We start from the raw sequence: 16,924 nt of genomic DNA on the forward strand, positions 1-16,924 counted from the left end.
GCTGCCTTCTGGAAAACGGAAATGTTCAGTGTGCACAAAGTGGCTTGCATATTTTACTCTGACATCTCACTACCATGTTTTCAAAAATGGTAGTGGTTAGGTAATGCTGAGAATTTGAGATTTTTTTCTTTTTTTTTCTTTTGTTTTCTTCACGTTTCTTTAGGCTTTCTTTTTGGTTTTGTTTTCTTTTACTCTTTCCTTGCTCCCTCTTTCCCTCCCTTCCTTCATCCTTTCTTTCTTTTTTCTCTTTTTTCCCCTCTCTCCTTTCCTTTTCTCTTTCTTTCCTTTTATTTCTGGTAGTAAAGGGAGATTGGATTGATTATTCTCAGAACAAAGTGCCGGAATTGATGCACAGATCAGTAGTGTCCTTGTTGCAGTGGCTGTCACACGAACTTTTGGAGATCTCTGGAGAAAACAGAAAGAAACTGAAACGGTAGGCTCCGGTTTTTAAATGCATAATTAGCTCTTATCTGTGCCTTTCACCTTTAATATCTGGAATTGGCCTCTTCACACCAGGTTCTGGGTAACCTGTCAGATCTAAGGGTGATATGAATATAATGAACCTGGACCATCCTCCTATGTCATTTCCTTGGTATTTGCACAAACAGAAATAATTATATGGTTGGCTGCCTGAGGTTGGGGGCAGGCAACTTTGAATTCAGAGAAATGTATGTTTGACATGGAGAGGTTTTTAATAATGTGTTTCACTCAATTGATATTTAATAAAATAGCCCTGTGAACATTTGTAATTCAACAAACCCTGTTAAGTAGAGTTATTTGCATGAATATGTAGAATGCTTTTTATCTACCTTTTGCTATAACTCTTTAGAGACAATATTTTTATTTCTGGATGATTAAAATGGTTAAATTTATGTTATTTCAAAATGAGCTATGATTTAAAAATAAGATATTTTTATGTCTCAGGATCTTTACCAACATGAATGCATGTTCCTATCAACTTATATAAGTTATATATTTTTACTGTAAAATTGAATTGTGATTAATGTTAACTGTAGAGGTTCTGCTTTCAAAGAAAGCAATCTGAAAAAAAGAAAAAACACATTTGTGGAAAGAGAGAGAGGAAATAAAAAAGACAACAGGCACAATTGCTCTGTTTCTCATAGGTAAACTATATCTTTCATAATAAATAATCTGTATCTTAAAATATCAACGAATGGATAAAATAATTTTGGATTAAATTTACATTTTTAGATACTTATAACTGACTTAGCTTATTTTAACAAAATATAAGTAAAGTTGTTTCTGGTTTCCATGTTGTTTCTCTTTTGTGCTCAAAGAGAAAATATTAAGAAAGTTTCCTTCTAACTTTAAATCAGACGATGAGACTATTAATGGCACGTAACTGCTAAGAGCTGTATTTAGAGATTAAAAGAAAAGAAAGGAGAAAGTATGTATTTCCATGGTGCAAACATGACCCAGGATTAAATCTCAAATGACTTTCCTACTCCTTTCTCTGCTGCCAACGGTGGTGTGCATGAACTTCCTTTTATACTGCTCTAATCTCTCCAGGGGAAAAATAAAGTTATAATTTGATTCAATTTTATTAAATAATTTATTCAATTATTCAATTACTATTTGTTAGAGAGATTTGGATCATTCAGCAAGGAATATTTCTTCCCTGCAGCTACTGTAAATCTCAAGTATGGTAGCAAAAGCATCAATATTATAGATATAATTCAAGTGTTTCAGCCCAGGGAAAGATTTTACCAGCCACACCAGCAAATATTTGGATCACATAAAAGCTATCCTCTATGAAGTTTGTGTCAGAGGAGGGATCTTTCTTAAATTACAGAAAATGTTCTTTGTGCTTGTGAACATATCCACTGCTCTACCTTGCTATATGTTTGCAGCAATATTTCTGTGAGACAGGAGCCATCTAGTTTATCTATTCACTTGGGGGTAATGCAATATGGTCCTGAATATTGTAAATGTAAATAAACACAAAGTAGTACATTGACTCCTCCAAAAACTTCACTGAATTTACACCTAGAGACCCTTAGGAATGAATGAATTCGATTATCCCTCTTTGCACTAGCTAAGAGAAGTGAAGAGGAGAAAGAAGAATGTCTTACTCTCATAGAGAATTTTGGCATCAATCAGATGCCCTGAACCAGAAAGAGAATTTAACTCCTTCTTCTGACCCTTACCTGTTTCTGAGAAGAAGGACCACCGATAGTCCCGTTTTCCTTGCCTGTTAAAGTGACCTGCCAAAAGTCTTCCTTTTGTTCCATAGGCCTTGAGAGTCAGTCTCCAGAACCATTGCCAGAGAATAAGAAATGACCAAAAACAGATTCAAATAGTCTTGCAGGAGCAATGATAAACATCTGAGATTCTTTTATGCTTTGGGAAATAACATAGATTGACAGTTTGCATTTTACAGTTGGATAAACTGAGGCTCACAGAGTTGAAGTGACTGAGTCAAGTACCTCTATGAGTCTTTGGCAGAGAAAAGGCCAGAACCTAGGTCTCTTGATGTCTTGCCCAGTGCTTCTTTTACTTTCTTTATTGCCTAACAAGGCTTGAAGATTAAGAGACACATGCATTATTCATTGGGAAATGTTAAAATATGTCATTTTGAAATCACTCGAGAAACTCTCAATACTAGAGGCACACTTCAGGCTTCTCCCAAGGGTGTTGATAATGTAGCAAACCTTGATTTGGGGGCTTTACCACTGTTTTCTTGCAAGGATAGGTGAGAATTATTTCTACTGTGCCCACAGAAAAAAATCCCGAAATGCAAATCAATACACACTAAGTGCTATAATACAACACTGACATAGACCTGGCTATGTATTAGATGCTTATGTGCTATACTGAGTGCCAAGGCAACAGTTTGGCCAAGCTATAAGATAAGAGAGAATATTCAGGAAGTCTTGAGGTGTCGGAGATTCCAGACTTGAGAAGACAGTCAAGATTACAGGATATCTGCCTGGCAAAAACGGGCATATCAAGCTTAGGGAAAAGAGTGAGGAAGCTAAATATATAATAATTGGTGGTGTGTGAATCCTTAAGAGGATGCAGCACTTAGTGGCTTGACTATTTCTAATGTTTATCATATGACAGAGTGATACCTGGGATTAGAAAATTAAAGTGGGTTTTCTTGGTATAGTCATTGGAAGGCAATTGGGAGTGGAGAGTGTGCTTCAGAGACATTACTTTCATTTGTAATAATGGCTGCATTAGGATGCAGGCAGAGTTCCTGAGAAATAATCAGAAATGTGGGGTATTAACCAAAATCAAGTCTGTATAGACTCTGGAGACTTGGGTATGGGCCAGAAACTTCACCACTCTGAATACCTACTGAGGAAACCAATATTTAAATCATTAGCCATTCTCAGTGCGGGTCACATAGAAGCATGACTTGTGCTGAAAGCATGAATCAAGGCTGTCCATTCAGGCTCAGTTGTATCTTGGACAGAATAATTACTATCTCACCAGGTACTGAAAATATATACAAATGTCTGCCACCAAGTCTAAAATCCCTTAACTCCTTCATTGCTTCTTGACACTATATTTGTTTCTACCAAAAGCTTTTGTTCCATCCCACACTATTTATGGCAGATAATGGCAAGGATTTTTTCTCATTCTCAGTAACAGACGAAAGGCTTTAATATTGTTATAATTATAATCAATTAGCTAAGATTCTTTTCAGCTTTACTTGGCAGATCAGATTCGGATATATCTCATAAGCCAATAACATGTTACCAGATATTTCTTGTAAGCTGATGACTTATTTTTATATGATAAAATAATTTTTACAAGTTATTTATAAGGTAACAGCAATGATACTTATTTACTGTTTGAAGTATTTAATATTTTTAAGTGACACAAGCTGGCCTTTGAGTTTGTTCTTTAAAACTAAAAATGTGTTATCCTGTGTGGCTACTTTTGAAATGTCAGACCAAATGGTATGCTGAAAAATAAATGACATGTAAAGGACAGTGATCTATTATTTATCAGAAGTTTTTTAATTTTATTATTAATTTCAAGTATACAGTACATTGGTTAGACATGTTTTTAAGCCATTCTATTCTAAAACTGCAAAAAGAAATGTTTTCTTGGTTTTCGTGATTAATGTAACATCAATAGATATGATAAAACCACCCTGATTACAGAGGCAAATTAAATAATAAGACAGTGGCTCTAAACTACAGAAACGATTTCTGTCCTAAATTAACTATAAAAAGTTGGAGAGCTCTTTCTTTCTGTTCTTCCCAGGAAATGGAAGTGGTTGAGACTAATGCACATTTGGCAATTTGGCATATAATGTGCATATTAAAGAATCAAAGATATGCATTAGACATACTTGTAAAGAATCTAAAGTAAAAAGCTGGTGATATCTTTAAACACAATGATATGAAAGAGCTAGATAAGTTTTATAATATAATTTTATCAGAATTGCTCTAAGATATAAAATTATGTTTACGTATGCCTCTCACAGTAAACAAATAAATAAACGATTATCCAAATAATTTAGTTAATGTAGATAAAGAAAGAGTATAACCCAGGTCCAATAAACAAACTTTTCTTCAGTAAGCACCGTATTGTTCTCTTGAAATATTTCTTTTGGCTTGAGTTGTAGGGACCTATATTTTCCAGGTCGTTATTAATTTTTGTACTAAAGATTTTATACATTTAATATTTTAAAGATATAGTTTTTGGCCTTTTCTTCCCACATTCTCATAATAATAATAATAGCATCTTCCTATCTTCCTGAGTCCATTTTTGATCGGGATTTGATTAGTTTGTTGTTATTTTAAAATATTTTTTAAAACTAATTTCCCTTTATCCTAACATCTTTTAATTATGAAAGTACTAGGCTCTTGTTTTCTAAGAATGTGAGAGTTAAAACTAGGGGGTATTGATTTTTAATAACTCATAAAACTAATTTGATATAATAAAGGAAAGTTTAGTTATTTCAACTAGCATTAGTCTCTCTGAAGAACCACTAACAATAGAAATATGTGGTTTTTCCCAAAAGCAGGCACAGCCCATATTGAAGCATCTGGTACAGTAATGCCTTTCCTACTGAAAGTCTATGGCTTCCCAAAGCTTAACAGAACTAAAAAGAAAAAAAAATGACTCTTGGTGAATTTTACATCAATGGATATAATAAAGCTACCCTGATGGTGAGCTACCGTGCTGAAGCAGAGTATGAATATGACAGACTATGAAGTGGTCAGTCTATATAACCAATCCAGATTGATCAGGGAAATAAGATATGGGGCCTGAATTACCCAAAGTGGGGAATCATCTATTAGATTTTAGGCTAGTCAGCTTTGGTCTGGCCATTTGCTGAAAGATCCTTGTGGTCATGTAAGATACAGTAAACTTCCCTCAATTTTGGACCATGAAATTTAATTAAGCAAAGCACTATGAAGACATTTTGCAATCTGCAGAGAGAACAGTGTTGTTTCTCAGAATTCAGAGAGTATGACCTGGATCATATTTGACATAGAAGTACTTTTTAATAACCATTTTGTTTTTTAAGTTAAAGTTGTAAGAATTTCACATTGAAAAATATCATCTGTGTATCTGTTCAAGTGTTTCCTAGGGGAAAAACATCACTCAGGAAATTTAAAACTGCCTGACCTCTGGGAATCAGTAAATCTGAAAATCCCTGTAACATGATCCAATAGAGAAGAGATATTAAGGTTTATTATACTGGGTTGTAAGTTACTCCCTTACTGGAACTTGGGCCAAACATATATAACTGGAGTAGAAACCTAAGTTGAACCAATATCTAAAGCATATGGGCATGATGGTTAATTATGCTGACTCCTCTCCAAATGCTGTGGAATCTCTAATATGTGGGTGTCTTTGATACATCGGATAGAGATGCAGTCTTTTTCCCAGACTTTTCATTTTAGTGATACATTTGGGAAATTCTTGGAAAAATTTTGGATACATATGAAATGAAAATTAATGGTGAACCACCCTAATATACTCCCTTCCAAAGACTGTATGATATTGCTTTGGAAATTTTAAGTCTAATCCAATAATATTTTCATGCTTTAACCCCCTTGTCATATTGGATCAAAGAATATAAAGTACTTCAGGAAGTGGTGATCAGTTCATTACCTTTTTTTCTGTAAATTTCAGCATGTTTATTAAAAATATGAAATTATTTTCATATTAAAAATGTGTTAAAAATAAACTGTATTTTACTTAACCTTTTTGTGGGTATGGAATTATTTTGTTTTAAAATTTTATTTTAGAAGGTAAATTAGTTTTGATTTGTTCAGTCTCACTCCTAAGCATGCTGATATCATTTTCTTCATGGAGAATTCTAAGCCTTGGCCTTGTTCTATTCTCACTGCTCTGGGAGGCCAGTCTGGTTTTTATAGCAAAGGGAAAATAATCAGAATTCTCCAGTGTGATTTAAGGGTTTAGAAGCACATTTAGTTGCTCCCAAATTCTCCTCAAAGCTCAAGCTGTGAACTTCAAACCGGAGCCAAATTCTTCACATGAACTAAGGATCAACACTGGGTTCAGAGCATCCCTGAGCTGTTGATTTTCTCCTCCAAAGAACTTATGTCCTATTCTAAACTGAGAATCATCCTAGAAATGACTCAGAAAAAAACTTTTAAGTATCTAAGCAGCTACAGAGAGTTTAGGATTCACCGGGTTTTTGAAGCATGTCTAATACTGACTCTAACTTTGATTTTGAGTTTTCTATCATTAAAAATAATGATTCTTATTTATTGCAAATTTATGATATACTAAGCATTGAGCAAGATCTCTTATATTTTCGCAATAAATCTATTATTTTCCCATTTCATAGATGAGGAAACCAATGTTAAAGAAATTAATAACTTTCCCAAATTTGTTCAACTGTCTTGGTTAACTTTCAAACCCAATTCTGTTCATTGCCAAAGATGTTTCCATCATGCTATGCTGTCTCTATATGATAAAACCACATCTCACTATTTTGTCTTCTATTTGAGAATCAAGAGAGTTCATAATAGAAGAAGTCAAGATTCACCAATTTAAAAATAGGTTTTGTTATTATTAGATTTAGGCTGAGTGACAGGAAATGGGGAGGGAGGATAAAACACATAAAATACAGAATAAAATGGATAAAAAAGAGATCATGGAAAGAATAGATGAAATAATTCAATTCTTTTTAGCCAATATCTATGACATGTTTACTATTTTTCCAGTGTAGTGTGGGTAATAACAGGAGTCATATAAGATATAGCCTTTGCTCTCATGGAGCTTATTTACTTGGGGAGGATAAAGTAGGACATATTAAATCTGATTATACAATAGCGATTTAGAAGAAGTTATGTGATTTCACATTTTTTTTTGCCTTAAACAGAGGGACACCATTCCCATTCACACTAAGTTGATGTGATGCGAAAAGGAAATCATATTAGAGCTTTTGCAAAAGATATGCTTTCTTATTCTCAATCTAATCTATGTTAAGCTAAGGTTAGAGCAAAGGTTCTGAATTCCAGATATAAGGCTATATCAGAGACTAGGACAGAACATGTGGTTTTAGATGCAAGTCAAAATTAACATAAGGAAAGGGCTCAGAAATAAAGGTGTACATAAAGACTCTTCTATATAGGTCTGGAGAAATAGATTGATTTACGTGTATAGTTGTCTACTGGCCTCCTATTGCACTCTATGTTGGCTATACAGCACCAGAATTGGAGAGAAAATTATACAAAATTGATGCTACACACCAATCATAAGAAGGGAAGGTAGAGCTATATTTATAAGTCCTAAGGAATGTTTTGATGGGGACATGACAGAAACATATCTGTACCAACCAAGAAAGGCTGCTTAAGACTGTGAATTGTGGATTGGATATGGCTACTGGACAGTTAGGGTTGTGCTGTGAGAACTCTTGGTTGGATTTGCAGTGATGAATTACTAGAAAGGAAGCACACAGAATTTCTTCATATATTTTCCAAATTTTATCTAGAAATGGGCCTACCAGTTCAAACTTTTTACTAGACTTAGACTGTCAGGACCCAAAGAAACCGAGGGATAACTTAGTCCAACTCCTTCATTTTGCATATGAAAGACTGATGTCCAGAGATAGAAGGGACTTTCCCAAGGTAACACTACTAATTAATGATAAGGCCAGGATTCGAAGCCTATGTCTCTAACCAGTGCTCCTTCTCCTACACCTGGCCTTATATCAGCTTAAGTGGCTGGTCTTGGGAGTTGAAAATGCCAGCAAGTAAAACAGAATAGCTTTAGAGTATATGGTTGTTTTAGAAGAATTTGATAACATGACCTCAAAACCAAAACTCATTTTTGATATCTAGTCTGACACTTGCCCATAAAATAGAATAGATGAAGTGCCTTAAAATGAAGATTGTTTTAAAGGACTAGCTTGAAGTATGTTTGTTTAGATAAAAGCTGTTATGTTGATTGCTTATCTTCTATCTTATCTGCCCTCTCCTCTTTGTAGAATTCCCTGACAACATTTATTATACAAGATGGCATTTCAAGTGGTTCTACTACATCACACTGCCTAAGTCTGCCCCCTTTAAGTTCCTTTATTTCCCTTATGCTACTAAGTAAAATGCATCTCTCTTTGTATTTCATCCCACTTACTTCCTAAGGTGAAAACTAGCTTATCTGATTGATTACAGTTAATGAGTTAATGTAAAAATCCTCCTTGTATTTTCATTTTATTAGAGATTCTTGGAGACAGAGTACCTTAAAGTATTGTATTTATAATGGAATATTTCAGGCAAGGTGGCAAGCCTGGGCAAGAGATCATTGGGTAAAGTGGAGTAGAGAGAAAAGAGGTGTGGTTTTTGATGCTCCTAAACTACCCCTCATAGGAAACCATCTGCAAGCATTCCGAGGATACTTGTTAAGCAGTTTTGTGTAGCAGATAATTTATCATTGAGCACTTGCTGTGCTGATATCCAGTGGCCAGCTGAATCTCTCTCAATATGTATTCACTAACCAATGAAACAATTATGGTCATGAGAACTCAGAAAAGATTCTCAATTGAGAAAAAAGTCAGCTTATGTCCCCTAACTGTGTTATGAGTTTGACTAGAAGCTGTAGGATTTTTCTAAGATAGCTTATCATAGTTGGGAGTGACTTGCGAACCCTGGTCCTGACATTCCTAACTTCTCTCACCCATTCCAAAGGCTGCCAAGACAAAAAGAAATGCCAAATGGTAAAAAGATTCCCACTCACTCCATTTTGCTACCACCAAGGGCTAATTGTGACTCTCTCCATACTCTCTTTTGCACATAGTAATCCATTTTGGGGGGTCTCAGCTTCCACCTGTTGTAGTTTCTTAGCCCTCTGTGAGCATCTTCTTCAAGCGGCACTTGGTCACTGTTCTATGTTATTTTCAGGCATGAATAAATTAATCCAGCCAGATTTCCCATGGCTTCTCGGGAGACCCTATTGCTCTGATTAAAGAATTTCGCCAGCCCTGGAGAAAACAGTAGGTACTCAAATATAGTCTTGACTTCTGTTTTAGCATCATCCCTTAAAGAGCACTCTTTCACTCTGTGAGCCCTGGGCAGGTACTAAGAACCTTTACTAGTAACTTGTTCCACATTTACTTGTCCACTTGATAGATTACTAAGTAGGTGATGGCCAGGTTCTCACATTCTATAAATGTAATTTTATAGAATGCAAAAGGCTGTGGTTTCTCAATATTTGGTAGAATGTGATATTCTTTTTAATAGTGCCTTATGAGTCATATTTGAGCCTGAGGCAAAGGAAAAATGTTATACCAATCTTGTCTTTACTTGTTTTTATATTATGTCCATCATGGATTTGCATTTAATTTAAAAAATATTGCACTAAAATATTATGTATTTTGATTATTGAGTTATTTGGCAACTCCTTAAGTTTTTCACTCGCCTCACCTTAATCCTTTATTTCCATTTTGAAAGTAAGTCTATGTACAGATTATACAAACGATTTCAATGGCAAACTTTTAAAAGAACGTATATGCAAATACATATATAAATATATATATATGTGTGTATGTGTGTGTATATATATGTATATACACATATATAGATATATATGTATATATGTGTATATATGTGTATATATATATGTACATATATATGTATATGTACATATATATATATATATATATATATATATATATATATATATATACACACACACACACACAGAGAGAGAGAGAGAGAGGGAAAGAAAGATGTCTGCATTAAGGAAGGGGATGCAGCTTAGAAGGAAGATTACAGTGGTTGTAGGTGAATCCTGTGAATAGTCGGCAAGTGTTTATTCACTGATTAGTGAGCTAAAAAGTCACTGAGTCTCATGGACATGGACAATAGACTAGTGGTTACTAGAAGTTAGGGGAAGAGGGGGAAGGGGAGAGGTAGATGGAGTAAAAGGGTCAAATATGTGGTGACAGAAAGAATTCTAACTATGGGTGGTGAACATACAATGCAATATATATAAATGCCTTACTGTTAAATTGTACACCTGAAACTTAGAATTTGTTAACCAATGTCAGCATAAAAATTTTTAAAAATAAATTATACATTAAAAAAGTTAAATACTCATTGGAAAAAAAATAAAGTAAAAAAAAGTCACCGAGTCTTAGTTTAGATCTGAAAAATGCGGATTATGAAGATAAATTTTTTTTTTGGCTTTGTTGTATGGATGTCTATTCTTAGAAGAAGTGTATAATGGAGCACCAGCCTAGATAGCTAACCATCGTAAGGGACCATGTCTAATACTTAAGTTCAGGTTAAAAAATCATTAGTAAAATGAATGCATAGGTCATTTAAAAATGTAGAAAATAGTCACATTCAGTTATATCCCTAACCAGGAGATCACGGTTTTAAAAATTAATACAACTCCTTATAGTGCACATATTCTCTGTATGTGAATATGTCCATATTTAACTTAAATATTTAGTAAAAGGGTTTATGTATATCTGGAAGCCAAATTGAAGCCACTTCATCCTTTCTTTCTAGTTACATTTTCTAATAAAAAGGAAAAGATGATCTGTTCAAGACTAAAGTCTTTTTTCCTGATGTAATTAGGGTGAGTATAGTTGGAAAGCTCAGTGAGACAAGGAGAAAAAAATCAGGCATCTGTTGAAGCATATTATGCTTGTAACACTCACAAATTAGTAATTAATAATAGGTAGAGTAGCTTATACAGATAATGATATAACTATTATGAAACATAATTATCTGTTGGCTCAAGCAGAATACTATGCCTTCTTTGGAGGTATTAACAAATGAAAGTGCTGACTGAGCCTGAATCCCTGTTGTGATATGAAATTCAAAGTACCCAGAGGAAATTCAAATGCATTTGAATTTATTAATAGATATGAAAGTTCCTATTCAAGATGCCACCTCAGTCTTGGTAGAGAGAAAGAGAAATACTGAACCGCTACTACTAGCAAATACACAAACAAAACAAAACAAATGACAACAATAAAAACCTTTTATTAATAGGTATGTAAAAATATCTATGTAATTTGTTTAAATTATTTCCTCCTGAAGACATTAGCTGGCATTCAGTCTTTGGCCATGACATTGATGTATGCATATAGTTATTTTACACTGTTATAAATACTAAGAATTTACTAATGATATTTAATATATTTATATAGCACTTACTATAAAAACTTAGAAATATTAACTCATTAAATACTCAGAGGTAGGTATTGTTAACATCTCATTGTAGATGAGGCAATTAAGAGTTTTTTGATGATTGTTTCAATTTCTATACTGCTGATTGGTCTATTTAGATTTTCCAGTTCTTCACAATTCAGTCTAGGAAGCTTATATATTTCTAAGAACTTGTTCATTTCTTCTAGATTATTAAACTTAGTGTTATATAATTTTTCATAGTATTCTTCTATGATGCTTTGCATTTTTGCAGTATCTGTCATAACTTCTCCTCTTTCATTCCTGATTTTGTTTGTGTCCTTTCTCTTTTTTCTTTAGTGAGTCTAATCAGGGGGTTGTAAATTTTATTAGTCTTCTAATGAACCAGCTCTTTGTTGCATTAATTTTTTTCTATTATCTTTATGTTCTCAATTTCATTCAATTCTGCTCTAATTTTAATGATTTCCTTTCTGCTGCTGACTTTGGGCTTTCATTTGCTCCTCTTTAACTAGTTTCTTTTTGCTTGGCTTTATTGAAATATAATAGAAAATTAGTTGCTCATATTTACATTGTAAAATTCAATGAGTTTTTTCTTCAATTATAGTTGGCATACGATAATATATTAGTTTCAATTGTACAGTATAATGATTAGAGATCTATATAACTCACAAAGTGATCACCTCCCTAAATCTAGTACTCCTCTTCCCTCTTACATATTTATTACAACATTATTAACTATTTTCTTTATGCTACACTTTATATCTCCCTCTATATTTTGTAACTATTTGTACTTCTTAATCCCTTTGCCTTTTTCACTGTCCCTCTAACCCTACTCCTATTTAGTACCCCTCAAAATATTCTCTGTATCTATGAGTTTATTTCCGCTTTTGTTGCTGTTGTTGATTTTGTTTTTCAGATTCCGCATGTACATGAAATCATTAAAAATTTCTCTTTCTATATCCAACTCATTTTATTCAGTGCAATACCCTCTAGGTCTATCAAGGCAATATCTTTTTCCATCCCCTTCCTTTTAGTCTGTGTGTGTCTTTTAATCTGAAGTGAGTATCTTGTAGGCAGCATATGTAGTAGGGGGCTTGTATCCTTATCCATTTGACCACTCTATCTCTTGGTTGGAGCACTTAATTCTTTTCCATTTGAGATACTTCTTGATAGGAATGTAGTTATTACTATTTTTATTCCTGTTTTTGATACATATTTTTGATACATGATGGAGGATTTCCATCATTATTTCTTCAAATAGCTCTTCAACTTTTTGTTTTCCTTCAGGTATCCCTATGACATGGATATTTTTACATTTTACATTATGTCTCATAGGCTCCTTAAATTATTATTATATTCTTGGCTTCTTTTATTCTTACTTTTCTGATTGAGTGTCCTTGGCATCCCCATCCTCTATATTGGTGGTTCGACCTTCGTTATCCACACTGCTGATTCTCTCTAATACACTTTTCATCTCAGCTAATGTGTACTTCATTTCTGGCTGGTTCCCTTTTATGATTTCCATTTTCATTTTTATGTTTTTTAAAAAAATTCTTTGTTAAAGTTCTCAGAGAATTCATCTACACTTCCCATAAATTCATTGAGTATCTTTATAACCAGTGGTTTGAACTCTGCGTCTGCTAGACTCCATTACTCCTGGATCTCTGTTCTGTTCTCTCATATGATTTCTGCTTCTTTGTCTTCCTATTTTGGCTGCCTTTCTGTGTCTGTTTCTATGTACTAAGCAAAGCTCTTAAGTCTCCCAGTATTATTAGTGCAGCTTTGTGAAGTAAGTGTCAAAGTGGCAAAGTCCTGGGAGGGGTTCAACTTCAGGCTAAGTTTAGCCTTAGCCTGTGCCCCTCTGGGGCCACCTGTTAAGATTCAACAAGCAATCCACAGATGCTGTGCTTATAGGTGCCTCAAGACGCCACATCACAAACTGCGGTCAGCTGCCACCAGTGTGTCTTAGCGCTGCTCAGCAAGTAGCACTGGACTCACGGAGGACACTCCTGGATGTGGCTTGGGTGGGGCAGAAAATTGGGGGAGAGTTTCATGGAATCCTCTGGGAAGAATGACCTTTTTTATGTAGTTGATGATGTATCAGCTATGGCGGCACTGTGTTCGCACACTGGAAGGTGCAGAGGGCTCAACATAGGAACAATGGATACTGCTGGCACTTCTACCCTGGAGGTAGCCTCAGCTCCTGCTCTCACTCTGACATCTCAGGGTCTCCCTTTAAGTCCTTGTTGCCCCTCTGAGCAGCTGACCCAGTGCTGGTGCTCAGAGTGAGCAGGTCTGTCACTGCAAAAGTCTGCTCATGGACGTGGCCCCTTTAAGAGGAGTTTGCAGTTGCAGTCTGCTGTTGCTGTAGTCTTTGTCCCACTCAGCCACTTGGGTCCAGGCAGCCTTGTATCTTCACTCCATCCTACCTCCTACCATTGCAGGTTGATTAATTATTTCTCACCCTAGTTGTAGTGCTTCTGTTCATCTAGATCCCAGGCGACTTACCTTGCTGTTTGCTCTGTGTTTCTGTCACAATGTTGATTTGGTTGCAAGAGAGATGAACAAAGCCTCTATCAATATGATATTTTTTTCCTTTTTTTTCTAGTTTTTTAAGATGTAATGTTAGGTTATTTGGACTCATTCTTTTTTCTTGAGATAGGCCTGTAATGATATGAACTTTCTTCTTATTAATGCTTTTGCAGTGTCCCAAAGTTTTGATATGTTGTACTTTCATTTATTTCTATGTAACTCTTGATCTCTCCTTTTATTTCTTCTTTGATCCAGTCATTCTTCAGTTCCATGCTGTTTAATCATCACATATTTGTGGTTATTCCTGCTTTCATTTTATAGTTCATCTCCAGTTTCAAAGCATTGTGATCAGAGAATATGCTCGGTATGATTTCAGTCTTCTTAAATTTGGTAAGGCTAGTTTTGTGTCACAACATATGGTCTATCCTTGATAATATTCCATGTGCACTAGGGAAGAATGTATAATTTGTTGTTTTGGGATGAAAGGCTCTGTAAATGTCGATTATGTGCAAATGATCTAATGTGTCATTTAGGGATGTTATTTCCTTATTGATTTTATGTTTGGATGATCTATTCATCTCTGACAGTGGAGTATTTAAGTCCCCTACTATGATTATGTTTTTGTCACGTTTCCCTTTTAGGTCTGTTAGTACATGCTTTATATGTTTTGGTGCTTCCTGATTGGGAGCAATAGATATTAATAAGTGTTAGATATTCTTGATGTATGGCTCTCTTTATCATTATGAAGTGTTCATTATTGTCTCTTTTTACCTTTTTTTATTTTGAAGTCTATTCCATAGGATATAAGTAAAGCTACACCCACTTTTCTCTGGATGCCATTTGCTTGGAGTATCGTTTTCTACCCTTTCACTTTGATTCTATTTTTGTCCTTACAGCTGAGATGTGTCTCTTGAAGGCAGCATATGGTTGTGGGTTTTTTTTTTTTTTTGAACCAATTTGTTACTCTGTGCCTTTTTATTGGTGAGTTAAGTCCATTTAAATTTAGGGTGATTATTGAACTATGAGGATTTTCTTTAGCCATTTTATCTTTTTTTCCTGGTAGCTTGCTTTCTGCATTGTTTTGTTGTCCTTATGTTTCTGACTGTTATTTTAATTTGGTGGTGTTTCATTGATTTTCCTTTTGTTCGCTCATGTTTTATGCCATGTATCCCACTTCTGGATATATGGAGTGTGGTTAACATTAAGTTTATGTAAAGATAATTATATATATACAATTGTACATTTTCTTCTGTGTGCACCTTATCTCCATTTGTCTTTGCGAATTTGGATATTTACTCCCTCCTCTTTTCTGTTTTTGTCATCTCAAATTATCACTATATATGCTAAACATTTGTTTCTGAGTTACGGTAAATGTTATCTTTTCTTTTAAGAGTGTATTTTATCATTTAACCATTATGTGATATTTAAGCTTATAATACCCTGTTTTTGATAAGGGTTTCACTTTCCTGCTTCTGTCTATCTGCCCATTAGTCATCTTACTCATAGTTATGGATTATTTTTTCCTTTTGTTTTAGGTAGAAAGACCCCTTCAGTATGTAATTCAGGTCTTGTGTTGGAGAATTCCCTAGACAGCTTTTGTATGTCTAGAAAGTCTTCTTCTTCATATTTAAAGGAGAGCTTTTCTGGATATATTATTCTTAGATGGTAACTTTTTTTAATAGTTTGAATATTTGTTTCCACTTCTTCATTGCTTGTAAGGTTTGCACTGAGAAGTCCGATGATAATCTAATGGGTTTTCCTTTATAAGTAACTGTCATCTTTTCCGTGGCTGCCTTGATAATTTTTTCTTTGTCATTAATTTTTGACAATTTTAATATAATATGTCTTGGAGAAGGCCTCTTGAATTGAGATAATTGGGTATTCTGTTTGCTTCTTGGATTAAAAGATCCAGCACTTTCCATAGATTTTGGAAATTCTTGTTGACTATTTGTTTGAATATGCTCCCTGTTCCCTTCTCCCTCTCTTCTCATTCTGCTATACCCATTATTCCCATGTTGACAGGTGAGGCAATTGACATACAGAACTGTTTAAATAGCTTTCTCAAAGTTACACAACTAGTCAGTGGCAGAGCCTGAATTTGAATCCAGGAAGACTGGCTTCAGAGTTCCTGTTCTTGGAAATTACAAATTATACCTCATTATTGACAAAACACTTGCATATAGTGCACTAATAATATATGAAAATGAAAGTGTATATATATATATATATATAATATTATATATATATATATATAATATATTATATATATATACATATATATATATAGTATATATATATATATAATATAGTATATATATATAATATTAAGTATAATATATATACATATATATACTTTATATTATATATATATAAATTTAGTATATATATATATTAAATTGAGAGTGAGATGTCTTGATGTTTTGAATTCTTGTTCTATCTCTTCCATTAAATGTCCTGTAAATTTGGGCAAGTCAATTTCCTTGGGCCCCCACTTCTTCTTTGAAATGCGTAGGTTAAACTAAATATTTTAAGAACTATTTTAGCTCTAATGTTTTGTCATTTTACTTTTGGGTTTTAAATAGCTCTGGTAAGCATGTCATATATATATATGTATATGAAAGTATATATATATATATATATATATATACTTTCATATACATATATATATATACTTTCATATATATGAAAATGAAAGTATATATATATACTTTCATATATAATATATGAAAATGAAAGTATATATATAAAAGTATATATATATACTTTTATATATA

General features: G+C 33.8%; 1 protein-coding gene across 12 annotated transcripts in view; it reads left to right on the forward strand.

The window, feature by feature from the left end:
- The first annotated feature begins 19 nt into the window (after nt 1–19).
- GPR174 (G protein-coupled receptor 174) overlaps nt 20–16,924 on the forward strand; it is a 38,441-nt gene continuing 21,536 nt past the window's right edge. For 6 of the 12 annotated variants that reach the window (XR_005650007.1, XR_005650005.1, XM_039849524.1 and 3 more), the window contains exons 1-2: nt 20–433; nt 9,360–9,451. The gene's annotated coding sequence lies outside the window, so the exon portion shown is untranslated. Of the gene's footprint in view, nt 434–9,359; nt 9,456–16,924 lie in introns of all 12 variants that reach the window. The other 6 variants (XR_005650008.1, XR_005650006.1, XM_039849515.1 and 3 more) reach the window with 2 other exon arrangements.

Source organism: Pteropus medius, unplaced genomic scaffold (genome assembly GCF_902729225.1).
Source record: "Pteropus medius unplaced genomic scaffold, Ma_sr-lr_union100, whole genome shotgun sequence".
In the NCBI taxonomy this organism is placed as follows: Eukaryota; Metazoa; Chordata; class Mammalia; order Chiroptera; family Pteropodidae; genus Pteropus; species Pteropus medius.